General features: G+C 39.4%; 1 long non-coding RNA gene across 1 annotated transcript; it reads right to left on the reverse strand.

Moving 5' to 3' along the window:
• Positions 1-3358: 3358 nt before the first annotated feature.
• On the reverse strand, positions 3359-6705 carry LOC133780520 (uncharacterized). Its single transcript, XR_009869384.1, has 3 exons — positions 6369-6705; positions 6208-6278; positions 3359-3574 (listed from the first exon to the last, which is right to left on the reverse strand). It is a non-coding gene; the product is annotated as an uncharacterized LOC133780520 (long non-coding RNA).
• Between the last annotated feature and the right edge of the window lie 1457 nt (positions 6706-8162).

An 8162-nucleotide genomic window follows, 5' to 3' on the forward strand; every position in this document is an offset into this window, starting at 1 on the left:
ACTTGGGGTTTAGGACTTGGTTAGCTGAATTATGTTGAGAAGGTTTGAGAAATTACAGGGAATTAAAAAGAAAAGACTTCAGCAGCCCTCTCTTTCTCTCTCACGTTCTCTTTATGCTCCATGGGGGTTTGAGTAGTTTTTGGAAAATTTAAGAGGAAAGCTTGGGAAATCAAGGTGTTAGGCTTGGGGAAAAATAGAGGCTAGGCTCAAGTGTTCATCACAGCTGAGGTAAGAATTCTGAACTGAAATTGTATGGTTAGTTTTGCTGAATATTTAGAGTAAGGATGTCTATCCATGCTTGATAATTGAGAGGTTGGGTTTGGTAAGTTTGATGAGCTTTACTGTGATAATTAGTTGAGTTTTATTGGTGAGAATGAGTATATATGTTGTGGGAATTGAATTCGAGGTATGGGACGGATTTGGTTAAGTTTTGGCTGGGTTCAGTTGAAGAAAAACCTAGAAAGTTCTAGGTTTGTGGGGGTGCGCCATGGCTCTTTTATGGTGAGCCGTGGCCTGCAAAGGGAATTTCGAGCCAGCAGGGCTCGGAGGCAGGGGTGGCCCGCGGCGCTTTAGGGGTGCACCGTGTCACGGGCCAGCTATTTGGGTACTCCAACTAGACGGAACGCGCGGCACTTGCAGACTCTTCAAGCTAGCAAGTCAGCCTACAACACACACCTACAGGCAAACAAACTCAGCGGTTAGCCACATACACATCTCAGACATGCAATGGGAAATAACGAAGTATGAGCAAGCACAAAGCAAGTCATTCCTAGGAACGTCCACACAACACAAAGCACACAACAAGGCAAGTGGCACACAATGGCCCAACGAAGATAACAAACAAGTAATGTGACGCCCCACATCACTATGGCTGCTTTCTGGAATGACGACTGGCCCTACAAACCAAGACAAGTCTTTCCAGCGTGCTTTGTCCTCACTCGCACACTTCCTGGGAAAACTTCCCAGGGGGTCACCCATCCCTAGATTACTCCAGGCCAAGCACGCTTAACCATGGAGTTCTCAAGTGATGGGCTACCGAAAAGAAGATGCACCTTCCTGATATAGGTAGTACCCATCAATCCATTTAAGCCCTCTTCAACTGTGTAGTCCCATACCTACACAGTCTTAGAATCATTACACTTGACCTTCCCCAGGCGGTGTGGGATTGCACAGCTTACCCGGTCTTTCCCCTTACGGATCACGGGATTCTGACTGTCACAATCACCCCCCCTTACGGGCCCGACGTCCCCGTCGGCCACACTTCCGGCTGGGTCAAGGCTCTGATACCATTATGTGACGCCCCACATCACTATGGCTGCTTTCTGGAATGACGACTGGCCCTACAAACCAAGACAAGTCTTTCCAGCGTGCTTTGTCCTCACTCGCACACTTCCTGGGAAATCTTCCCAGGGGGTCACCCATCCCTAGATTACTCCAGGCCAAGCACGCTTAACCATGGAGTTCTCAAGTGATGGGCTACCGAAAAGAAGATGCACCTTCCTGATATAGGTAGTACCCATCAATCCATTTAAGCCCTCTTCAACTGTGTAGTCCCATACCTACACAGTCTTAGAATCATTACACTTGACCTTCCCCAGGCGGTGTGGGATTGCACAGCTTACCCGGTCTTTCCCCTTACGGATCACGGGATTCTGACTGTCACAAGTAACACATAAGCAACAAGGAAGCACACAGGGGCAAGTATGGACAAATGTTGTTTCATTAATATATAGCCTTGATAGGGCAAGGGAGTACACAGCTTTGGCCCCTATCTGCTGATGGCCATGGTGCTTCCCTAAGTCACCAGGTCACCTCCCCCTAAGGAGCCTTCTAGGGAAATAAAGTCTTCCCTAGGAACAATATGATTTTTGTCTGGGAGACATATGCAATATGACAAAACAGCCACTACCCTATCCCATGAGGTTGCTTGGTGCAAGACTTAACTAATGATCAAGCACCAAGGCATGCTCATTTACAAAATGGCCCCATGTGGGTGTACCAAAGGGGCAGCACGCCACACGCCGCGGCGCGCGTTGGATTCCAGGGAGGCTGAGCCTCTGGATTTAGAGGCGGGCCGCGACTCAGGTGTGAGGAGCCGCGATCCTGAAGGGGAATTTTGGCTTAAATGGGATTTTTAGATTGGGAGCCTAACCATTTGAGCTTGGGATCGATTCTACTTCCTTGCTAAGTGGAATTCGATGTCCCAGAGGCTAAGATTTGGTATGGAAGCTTTTATCTACCTGTTGTTGATGGAATTTCCTTATTACGCTTGTGACTAGGTTTACACTAAAGGCTTGAATCGGGGATCATACTCAAAGGGCCATCGTTAGTAACTCGAATACGGACCAAAGGTAAGAAAACTGCACCTGTTATGTGAATGCGTAATTAGAGCTTAGTCAAGGTGATGAACATGATTATAATTATACTTGTGAATATCAGATTAGGTACATTGTAACGTGCATAATTATGATTATGCTTATGACTGCTATGTGAATGTATTATAATGCATTGTGATTGTTGATAAGTATGCTATATGAAACATGTGACTGTCTGTTATGACTGTGAAGCTTAGTTTATAAACTAGGGTATTTTAGGGTGTTAAGTGGGGATCAACTTATTAGTTGAGAATATAATAGGCTCTAGGAGACTCGCCTTATTAGTTGAGAATCCCAAGGCTTCAGCTTATAAGTTGGAGGCACGTGGTGGCTTGACTTATAAGTCAAGGGCTTAAAGAACTTAGTTTATAAGCTACGATTGGCATAATGCACGTGGAGTGCAGGCCACCATGGCTAGGCTACCCTGGGAGTGCGACATGCACTTGACTGGCTAAGATGCCAATAACTTAAAAGAAAGTGCAACATGCACTTGTGGGACCCTATGGTCTCCAATTGGGTTTGATGAATGTACTGGCTTCAGTTATTACTGTTTGATGGTTGTTTTATTCAGTGAACTGTTGATTATGTTTTCTTGGTGAGTCTTCTGGCTCACAGGTGCTTTCTGGTGCAGGTAAAGGTAAGGAGAAGCTCAACCAGCCATGAGTCGGAGGGCATTAGCAGTGGTATGTACATATGCAGTCCGGTCGACCACCACGGCCGAGATGCTCAAAGGAACTAGGGTTAAACCCAGCTTTTGCCGCCTAGGTCGACTTATTGTGTAATATGAGTATTGTAATTAGTTTTTAAACTTATATTTTTGGGATCCCATGTAAAGAACTTGTTTTTAACTTAATGGAAATGTTTATGAGATGATCAAAAGTTTTAATACCCAAAACTTAGTGGCTTAATCACATGTTTTGTAACGACCCAGATTCTCAAGACTTGATAATGCGGAAATATAAATGTTTTCATTTAACAAAATGTCTCAAAAACCCATAGAAAAAAAAACTTTTTAAAAAGTCGTATGGCCATACTTAACATTTAGTTACAAACATGTTTTATAAAGATTAGAGTGAGCCTAGTTTAGGAAAATTACACAACATTTCCAAAAATAAAAAGGCTTCCCAAAAGGTCGGTCCACATGTACATTTGCAAGGAAGACTCCAGTGCTCACTGCTCTGCCTTGCCCTTGCTCTTACCTACAACATGAAACAACTAGGTAAGCGAAAACGCTTAGTAAGATCAACTTTCAAACAAAGCATGTAGAGAATTAGGGTTCCGGACCCATCCGGACCCTAAACAATCAATTTCAAGAACGCTACAGCGTCCTGGCAAACTTATGGTCATGCCTGATAACCAAGGATAAATTAATTCATAACCAGATAAAAAAATCCTGCACTCAGAAAAATCCCAGAACAAGCAGATATATTATATCACAACTATATCTTACCAACAATTATATCCCTGCACTCAGAAAATCCCAGAGCAAGCAGATATATTATATCACAACTATATCTTATCAACAAATATATCCCTGCACTCAGAAAATTCCAGAGCAAGCAGATATATTATATCACAACTATATCTTATCAACAATTATATCCCTGCACTCAGAATATCCCAGAGCAAGCAGATATATTATATCACCACATAATTCGAGACCAACGCTCGACAATTTCCAACAATTCATGCGTAACGCGCCCTCCAACATAATTGCTAATCTGTAAAAGAGAACTGAGTCCCCACACTAAGATCTAGCCAATAAATATTCTCATCAAGGGTAACTATCGTGTTACCTAGGGCATCGCTACATATTCAAGAGTGTAATCCAATTTACACGATTTATCGGAGACTTCTATGTTAATCAGTGGTGCTGGTGAGTAGCTGCCCCTAGGGTGTTCAACATCACTCAATCTTGGCAACCCCTAGTATCTCTAGGCACTCTCACGGAATGGCCAATATTCACGGCTGCTATCCGGGAATAACTTATTAGAGCACTTGCTCGGATTCTAACCGTCCAATGATTAAGTAAGCATGAGGGCCCCTAGGTCCCATTTATCTTGGCGCCCCTAGGTTTAACCAGCTTATCCTCATCTCATGGCCACTCGTCGCGGTAATGAACCGGACATAAATAAAATCAAGCAGTGTGACGGGGATCAACCGTCTAGGATATGACGGACTTCTACCGTTCATATTTTCTAAATCAGCACTCACTAGACTAACGTCTCTAAGCAACTTTCTATGGCAGCCTATATATATGCATGTATCCCTATACTAACATACAAGACAATAATCATTTCATGTTGCAGCCATACAATATAAGTTGACTTACTTGGAGTCCTTAGCGCTCAGCAGGTTTTCACCCTCCAACGTTCAGTCCAGTTACGCTTAGCCAATACTGTAGTTATCCATACAGTATACTCGGATTAATTATGGCACTCATAATTCATTATTATTATTTTGGGCAGTTGGGTCATTTTAATAAAAGTCATTTGTAAGGATTTATAATCCTTATTTGGTTTTAAACCTATTAAGGAAAGTCATACAAAATATTCGAGACTAAACCCTAAGTCTCGGGGAGACCTATCCTAAGGTGTCGATACCTAGGCTCGGGTATCACAATGGTATTTCCCCACAACCCGCTAAAAATCTTACTCTTTCAAGGTATCACTATTAACCCGCACTTTCGACTAGTCGGTTAAAATATGTAAGATTTTAGCCGGTATTATATCCAGAAAATACAAATAAATTCCTTAATTATTTTTAAAGAAAATAAACTCTTTAAATTTTCCTTTTATTTTTCTTAAGGTTTTAATATCTAAAAACCGTTTTAAGAAAATTTCCTAATTTGTCTTAATTAGGAAAACCGTTATAAATTTCTCATCTTGACTAATTAATTTTCCCAAAAGCAATTAATCAATTTTACTTACTAGAAAAATAATTCATTTAAACTCAAAGGGGTAATTTTAGTGAAAATATGATTTCAAGACTTACCAATTTATATCTTGAAATAAACAAAATTTTACTTTTTACCTTATGTTCCAAAATCTCATTTTTACACTAAGTGTGAAAAACCTATTTTTCACATTTTTAACTACATACTTTGTTAGTTCATAACTTGAAATTTACTTACCCAATTGTTACCAAAATTTCCCAATTCCATTTTTGTTATGCCATTTAGGTCTTTGTAAAATCTTAGGTCAAAATGAGAATTTTTGATTGGTGAAATCATTTTCCAACAATGAGGTAAAAATGACCTTATTTTCAAGTCCTTATTTTTTTCCAAACTTTGACAGTTAATAACTTTCAAACCGTTCAATATTTTCTTACCAAATTTCACAGTGGACTAATAGGTTATGCCAGAAATATGTCCACAAAATTTTAGAAAAAACTGGGTTCATTTGCCGTATACAGTGGCTGTCCAAACTTGGTTCCGAAAATGAGAATACGAAAAAACAGTTTTTTACCTAAACTTTGAAATAGCATAACTTACTCATTTCTAAACATTTTTTAGTGTTTCAAAAGCTCAATTTTATGTACTCAATCTCAGAAACATTACAGTACAATTTAATTTTACAAAAACAATATACAGTGGCTACTTGACCCCTTGGAAGTCACAGCTTAAAACATGTTTTGTTTTAGGGTATCCTACAAAACCCTTGGGGGTTTTGGTTCCCATTTTCAAAAATCAATACACATGCATCATAAAAATTATTAAACAACTACCATAACCTTATTACATCATCAACAAGAAACTCTAAGCATTAGATATAAAAAATAATGCTTAAAACTAAAAACCCTACAACAAAATCATCAAAAGTAAACTTTTTACCTCTTTGGTGTTCTTGCTTAAGGTTTGGACCTTCCTATAAGCTTTGACTCCTTCAAAACCTTTCAAAAACCCTAACCAACTTCCTCCAACAACATAGGTAATTAGCTATTTGAAACTCTATGATTAAAACTTGACAAAAGTCTAGATTAATGAAACTTTACCTTAGGGAAAACCCTTCCTAGACCAAGACTTAGCTTCCAAGTTTCTTTGGTGTTCTTGGGGTTGAAAATGGAGAGAACACTTGAGAGAGTCTTCAAAAATCAGATGATAGTGAATGAGGGAGGGAGAGTGGTCGGATTTGGGGGTTAGAATGGCTCACACAACTCTTCAAAATATCACAAAACACTTGAGTGCTTTTCTACCCACTTGCCCACTTGACTTCTTAATTAAATGGGATTTGAATTTTATAAAATTGGGTTCACACCACTCTAAAATAGCACATGGCCAGCCACCATTTTCCATATATGTGACCATTAATTTTTTTTATTTTTTTTTTATTTTTTTATAAAGGTTAATAAGGGTTTATAAGAAGAAAAGTCCAAATTGGCTTTTGACACCTTTTTCACTCTTATTAAGTTTTAATCACCAAACTTAACATTAATTAATTAAATTAAATGTCTCTCACATTTAATTTAATTAATCACATAATAAAATTTAACCTAAGGTCCATTCATGGAATAAAATTCCCCATTTCGGCAAAATTAGGCATTTAACACAAAATGCCCTAAAATTTCCATTTTCTTTTAGGTTTATTATTTTTGACCAAACTTTAACTTTTATGAATGTATTTTATGCCCAAAATATAATTGCCATGATTTTTCGTTTTATTTTCCGAGATTTTTACCCGATCAGGGTTTTTGTGTCGGTCCAGGACCGAAAGTCTTATCTTGACTTTTAAAATCACAAAATTCATATTTTGGCTAGCAATAACTCATGGAATACTTACAAACAAAATATAATATTATTTAAAATAATATTCTTAACCCGGGGGAAAAATACCGACCCGAGTCGTTTAAAGGTACCCGAAAACGTAGGACGTTACATGTTTAGTCTAAGTGACTTGTTAGCAAGTCCAGCATTGGTTTCAAAACACACTTGGTAATGGACCCTGATTAGCAGGGCGTTACAACTTGGTATCAGAGCAGCCAAGGTTTAAGGGTTCCTGACGTTGGACTGGGCATGTCATTCACTGCTAAAGACAAGCTCGACTCAGGGTTGGGAAACTATTAATATAGTTATGTGTATATTTGCTTAAATGAGTCATATGTGCTTTATCTGGTAGTTTAAATAAGAAGCATGAGTTTTCCTGATAGGGCCTGACCCTTGACTACTGTATGTAGGTTGAGAACGTGTTTATTAGCATGGTAGATATTTGTAAATGCTATAGGACTGCTTATTAGCATCATTGAACTTGATGAATGTCAGAAACGCTTATTAGCGCTGTTGTATGCATACCCTGGATAGAGGATGCTTATTAGCGCCATAGTGTGTTAAAGGAAAATGTTTATTAACATTGTTAAGTGCCTATGCATGCCAAAGAATATGCTTATCAACATCTTGTTTAGGTGATACTATGAATTTCTCTGCTTATTAGCATGATTATTGAATGTGAAATATTGGGGATGCTTATTAGCATTATCAATGCATGTGGATGCTTATTCGATCAGTTTTGAACCGTGGGTTGATGTGAGATATTGCTATTACTGCCTGATAGGCCGAGTCATTGATTGCAGATAGACTTGGAAGTATGCTTCCAGGGCAATCCAATGAGCCTGCCAGCGCTAGGAATCAGGCCGAAAGTAATGATCAGGGTCAGAACCCTCCGCCAGCCCCTGTGAACTGGCAACAGGTGCTTGCAGACTTGCAAGCTCAACTACAGAGGTAGAATGAAGAGATACTACGATTGAGGCAACAACAGGTTCCGGCTGGGAACGCTGCTTCAGGGGCCCCATCTG

This window comes from Humulus lupulus, chromosome 5 (assembly GCF_963169125.1).
Source record: "Humulus lupulus chromosome 5, drHumLupu1.1, whole genome shotgun sequence".
Taxonomy (NCBI): domain Eukaryota; kingdom Viridiplantae; phylum Streptophyta; class Magnoliopsida; order Rosales; family Cannabaceae; genus Humulus; species Humulus lupulus.